Source organism: Mauremys mutica, unplaced genomic scaffold (assembly GCF_020497125.1).
Source record: "Mauremys mutica isolate MM-2020 ecotype Southern unplaced genomic scaffold, ASM2049712v1 Super-Scaffold_100100, whole genome shotgun sequence".
NCBI classification, from domain to species: Eukaryota; Metazoa; Chordata; order Testudines; family Geoemydidae; genus Mauremys; species Mauremys mutica.
The window spans coordinates 108,160-114,433 of record NW_025423267.1 but is presented as its reverse complement, the minus strand read 5'-3'; the positions used below and the strand labels follow the sequence as shown (position 1 = coordinate 114,433).

The window sequence follows — 6,274 nt, the reverse complement described above, 5'->3', positions numbered from 1 at the left end:
ATGTGTGGGTGTCCGTCCCTCTGCAGAGGATCCCAGAGTGTGGATGCCCTTGTCCCCCCCTACAAGATCCTGGGTGGGTGGGTGCCACTCTCCCCCCCAGCAGATCTCTGGTGGGTGGGTCCCCAGGGTGTGAGTACTCCCATCCCCCGATACAGGCTGGGGGGGGGGATAACTGGCTCTCCCTGTCCTACCCAGGCGGTGCTACAGCAGCTGTTCACAGGGGAGCAACCCCACTGTCACCCTGCAGCTTTAACCTGCTCCAGGGGTGACCTGCTTCACCCTCCTTTGGGAGCCCAGGGACCCCGATCTTCCCAGAATCACCTGATTGATGCCGAGCTTAGCGCAGACACCGGCTCAGCCTGGCAGGGTGCAGCCCTGAGCCCTGACAATCAGCTTCCCTCCGCCTCCTGCTGCACAGTGAGGATCCCACGCGAGAGGCTTCGTGCCCAGTTTGTTCAGGAGCGTCCCAGGCTCCAGCTGTAAACTCTGCTGGTCAGTTCCAGTCTTTGGCCACACGGGGGCGGCACTAACGGTCCCATCTAAACGCTGTTAGGGATCGGCCCTTCGGATCGCAGATTGTAACCCGCGGGCAGATCTCTGAGTGCAGCCAGATCCCTCCCCAAACTGAACATTGAAGCAGCAGCTCCCATTGGAAAGACCAGGATTTTTGCCTTTAAAAACAAGGGAAATGTCTCCAGCGAGAGACTGAAGAAGCTCAATTGATTTCATTGACTGGAGGTTAAGAGGCGATTTAATCACTGGTTTAAATACGTTTTACAAATTCCCAGAGGGGGGAATATGTGATTTAAAGGTTCTTTAATTCACCAGACAAAGACTGAACAAGACCCCATTGGCTTTCAGTCGATGTCAGAAAATCCCACCTGGAAATGACCATGTTTTAACCGTGAGGCTAATTATCTAGTGGAACAAGCGCCGCAAGGGAGGTGGTAAATTCCCCACCACTTGCAGTCTGTAAATCAAGACTGCAGCTCTTGCTGCAAGACAACTGGTGTGTGGGTGTCCCTGTTCTACGTTTCGGGATCCCTGGTACATGGTGCCTCCCTCCCACCAGTTCAGAATCCCCACAATGGGTGCTCCCATCCCCCCATCCAGGCTCTGCGGAGGGGGGGGGTGTATAAAAAGAGACCGTGTCTCACTGTCTTGCCCAGGCTACGCTGCAGGGGCTACTCACAGGTGCAATCCCACTACTAATTGGCATGGGAGTTTTGACCTGCTCCGTTTACGACCTGGGCCGGTTCACCCCTCCTTAGGCAACCTGGGGACCCCAAGCTTCCCAGGGATCACCATATTGATGCCAAGCTTAGTGCGGACACCCTTAACCTTCTCTCTGTGAGGAGGAAGAAGCTCTGAGACCCTGTGGAGGGATGAGTGAGTCCTTAGACACCATAGGGAGTACGGGGCCTTCTTATTTCCCCACTTTTCCACCTAGGCTGGCAGGTGAACTCTACAGAGGCACCTCTGGGCTTGCACTGACTAAGGACAACAGCTGTGAGTGGGGTCCAGAGAGGGGATGGCTCATGTTAAAGGACTTTTGGTTGCTGGACTTACGAACCGTAGGGAGAAGGACACTGCCCAGCTTATTTGGGGGTGGGACTTTCCCTTGTGGTTTATGTTTATGTGTTGGGGCTGCTGACATGACTTCTGCTAACCCTGGGCTTACATTGCAGTGTAGACATATCCTGAGAGGGCATCTATACTGTGACAAAATCCCGCTGGCCTGGATGGTCTGATTTGGGCTCCTGGGGCTCAGACTGGAGCCCAGGCTCGGAGACCCTCACCCCTCGTGGGGTCTCGGAGGCTGGGCTCAAGCCCAAGTGTCTACACTGTAATTTTATAACCCTGCAGCACAAGCCCCACAAGCCTGAATCAACTGACCCAGGGTTTGAGAATAGTGACTTGGGTGTGTTAATGGCAGTGTAGACATAATGCCAGGCTATGTCCACACTGCAATGAAACACCCAGCGCTGTCCCGTGCCAGTGCAAGCTCCCAGGCTAGGGCCGTGGGGTGGTAAATTGGTAGCGTAGACATCTCGGCTCAGGCTCAATACCGGGCTCTGGGAGCCCTCAAGGTTGGGAGGGAGTTTAGCAAGCAAAAAAAGTAAAATGGCAGTGAAGTATTACCCTGGACTCAATGGCATTTCTCCATTGGTCTGTCTGCTTTGGGGCAGGGACAATAACACGTCCTGCTGCATTCATTATTTCAAAGGGTGGTTTAGGATTTTCATTCTCACACACGGTGCACAAAGCAGGACTCAACCCTCCGTGCAAACTAAATGAGCTGCTCACAGGTTCTCTCAGCAACAACGAGCCATTCAGTGTGAGAGCCCAGATCTGCCCCTGTCCCAGAGGAAGCAGGATCATCTGTGACAGGCTGGAACACTGACCTATCAGCTCTTAACTCCCAAACTTTCAGTAAGTCTGTTATCAGTGCCTGTGAGTATATTTTAAACAACTATACTGGGCTGGACCAAAGAGCACTGTGTTTTGTCCTCCCACAGTAGCCAATACCAGGTTGCCCAAGAGTTAGTCAACAAGGCACCACTGGCAATTGAACCCAGGATCTTCTATTTACAAGGCAGGTGCTTTAACCAGCTAAGCCATGGTACCTGCCTGTAGCAACAGCACAGTGTCTGCCCACACCTGACTCCCTGCCATCCCCACTGGGGCCTGAAAAGATTTGCTTGTGTTTGGATTCTGCAAAGCAAAGGAGCAGGTGAGGTTTTCCTTGCAAGCTGTGTGTGTGTGTGTTTGTGTGTGTGAATCTTTGGCCAGGTCTGCACTACAAGGTTACTTCAGCATCATTATATTGCTCAGATGTGTGAAAAACACACAACGCTCCCTCAGTCAGCAGTTTTTGGCTGGTGCACACACTGCAATACCACGTCTGGCGACAAAATTGCCCTGTTTTGATGACAAAATAAAACTACCTCGACGAGAGGCCTAGTGCTTTTTGCAGCAAACTTAAAGTGACAAATGTCAGTGTAAATGCTGCTGGTCATTATATCACCATAACTGGCCTCCACCAGTATCCCACCATGCCTGTCGTGAACTCGCCTGCCCTGCATTCCTGCTACAGAGGCTGGGCCCCTCCCCTTTCATAGCTCCAGAAAGTTCTGACAGCTGAGCCACTATCTATACCGGGATTAGCTTGATAGAACTGCATTGCCAGCCTAAGTAATGTAATTACACCAACCTAATTTTGTAGTGTAGACCTGTCCAAAGAATCACACACACACCTTGGGAGCAAAACTTCATCTGCTTCTCTGCTTTATAGAATACAAACACGAACAACACTTCTCAGGGCCCAGTGGGGATTGGCAGAGAGTCAGGTGTGGGCCATCTTTATCCCAGGAGAGATGGACTCTAAGGGTACGTCTCCATTGCAATGGAAGCCCAGGTGTGGCACGCTGTGCTCAGAGCAGCACCGGGAAGCCCTATATTCACCACTCTCATATAATGATGACATGGGTTGTTCAAAGTCTGCCTTGTGATGTATCATTTCAAAAGTCTTGATCCGTTGAACATTAATATCGTGTTGGATTGTGTGTGCTCGCATTGGTTGGGAAGTTATGAAGTTTTGCTCTGTGTGTTTTACTGAGATATGTTATGAGGTTGAGAAATGCCCCCCACCAGCCTTTCAGGTGTGACAAGGGAGGAGCCAGACTCGCTGCTGGCCCGTTGAAGGGATCCACACTCCCAAAGACTATCCCAGGAACCGTGTACAATGCAGACTTCTCCGAGATAGCACAGAGACAATGGACACTGCTTGACTCACATGGTAACAAAGGAGCTTCCTAGCAAGTTGGAAGAAACTATGAAAGAGGGGAAGAGACATCATGACTTGGCCTCTCTCCCCCACAACTCAGCAGGTGGAAACACACCTGGAGGACAAAGACTGAACTGATTCAGAAATCAGAAGAGAATAATAACAATAATACTTTCAAACCAAAGTCCCCAAACAGACTAGTATTAGTTTTTCAGCAGAAAATTTTCAGTTTGGGGAATTTTGTTTCCTCAGTCAGACCTTGCCAAGGGAAGCAGGGAGAAAATGTTGGAGTTGCCTCCTTCAGAACAGCTTGGCCTAGACACTAGCTCTGGTTCACTGCTCTGGCCTTGCTCGGGGTGAGGGTATTTTAATAATTTGGGCAGGTCCCAGGGTGTTTGGGGGAGATGATGAGGATGTTCCCTTTTGAGATAAAAACTAAGAAATACAGCACTAGAGAATTTCTTTTTTAAAGAAATCTGCGATTTAGACATTTTATTTAAAGCAAGGGAGTTCTGAGTTTCTGAGAAGGTTTTTGTTTGCAAGAAGCAACATTGTTTGATCTGTCATTGTACCAAAGGGGGAGATGGTTGTCTACAAAGGAGGGGTGAAAACTAAACGCATCCGATGAGAATGGGATTTGAACCCATGCGTGCAGAGCACAATGGATTAGCAGTCCATCACCTTAACCACTCGGCCACCTCATCTGAGCTGTTAGAAAACTGGACAGGAGGAGAAATCTAAGGTCAGCAGAGCTAGGGACAATAAGTAGTTTTTAAATACTAAGCGGAAGCAGGGGCTGAATGAGCTCCCCCCTCACATCTAGTGAGGAGCTGGGGGAAAGACTTCAGGAACAGACCGTGTTTGCATAGATACACCTACTCTGCCTAGCTATGCAGCATGATGGGGCCGCTTTCCCAAAATGACCAGTTTTGGCTGGTGGCGGGTTACAAATCACTTTAGGATTGAGTGGAATGAAATGTTATTATCCTTCCTGCATGAGTAAAGGGCAGCAGAACAGACCTAGTCCGTCCTGATGGAGGGGTCAGTGGGTGAGAAATAGCTTTTATTGGACTGCATAGATGTGATTGAGAGCATCACCCTAAACCAGTGGTCCCCAAACATTTCACACTGTGCCCTCTTAGCCATGGCTGTGGCCCCTCGGAAGCCGCAGTCAAGAACCGAGGCTGGGAGTGGGGCTGTTGCTTGCTGGGGAGAGGGGTGCAGACAGAGGTAAGGGGGTCGAGGCTGAGCTGGGAGCCAGAGGCCCAGGCTGAGGGTGGGGTTGGGGAAGAGCTGGGGCAGAGTGGGGCTGAGTGCTGCTCCCTCCATGGGGGCTGGCTCAGGCCCTGAGGTGCCCCCATGAATGTTCCTCTGTGTCCCCCTAGGAGTCATGCCCCACATTTTGGGAACCACTGAACCCTACTCGCTAAGCAGGGGCTAGTGATGCCAAAGCCCAGGGAAAGGGAGAACAAGTGCGGGCCCCCAGCACTGGAGCCATGTGAAGGGGCTGCAGGAGAGGGGCAATGGCTGGTGGCCCAGGGAGTTAAGGGCAAAGGGGGCACAGGAGGGGGCAGGAGTTAGGGGTGAAGGAGGTGCAAGGGTTGGGAGTGCAGGAGCTAGCGGTAAAGGGGGAGTGGGGATCGTCCAGGGGCAATGGGGAAGTGCCAAAGTACAAGCTTTGCCCAGGGCACCATTTCCCCTAACGCTGGTCTGAGCAAACAACTGGAAATGACCCTTCAGTGAGACCAGAACCATCATATAGAAAAGCCTCTTTGTTAAGTGGTGGTGGCTGAGGGCTTAGGGAGATGGGTTAGAAAGCAACAGGCATTTGTCTGTGGAGGTTTGATTCTTGCCTGCTAGACAAGGTTGGTGTGTGGTGTCTCCATGGCTGTACTTTCAGTGTCTGATCTGCCACAGGGAGCCAAGTCTAGACATATTCAGAGGCTCTATGCCAGGGTTTCTCAAACTTCCTTTCGCTGTAACCCCTTTCTGCCAAAAAAAAAACCTTACTACATGGCCCTGGAAAGAGGGACCAAGCCCCTCCACACTGAGCAGAGGCAGGGGAGACAAAGCCTGAGCCCTGCCCCAGTTAGGGGAGGGCAAAACCAGAGCTTGAGGGATTCAGCCCTGGGTGGTGGGGCTCAGACGTTTGGCTTCAGCCCCAGGCACCAACAAGTCTAATGCCAGCCCTGGCAACCCCATTAAATCAGAGTCACGTCCCACTTTGGGGTCCTGACCCACAGCTTGAGAACCACTGCTCTATGCTGAGGGGAGAGAGTTTTCCTGTGGGTGTAGGTAAGCCACTTTGCAAGAGGTGGCAGCTATGTCAGTGGGAGAAGCTATATCGGTGGGTGCGCAAGCTGTGGTGTTTGCCACATTTAAGAAGTTTAATCAAACCCCATTTTTAAAACCACCTGTGGTCTGGGAATGGCAAAGGACCTCAATGAAGCAGGGTTTGTCCTTCTCAGGTCATTGTGGCTGTATAGC

At 51.4% G+C, this 6,274-nt stretch overlaps 1 non-coding gene across 1 annotated transcript; it reads right to left on the bottom strand.

Moving 5' to 3' along the window:
- Positions 1-4,409: 4,409 nt before the first annotated feature.
- Positions 4,410-4,491, bottom strand: TRNAS-GCU. The gene has a single exon. It is a non-coding gene; the product is annotated as a tRNA-Ser (tRNA).
- Positions 4,492-6,274: the final 1,783 nt, after the last annotated feature.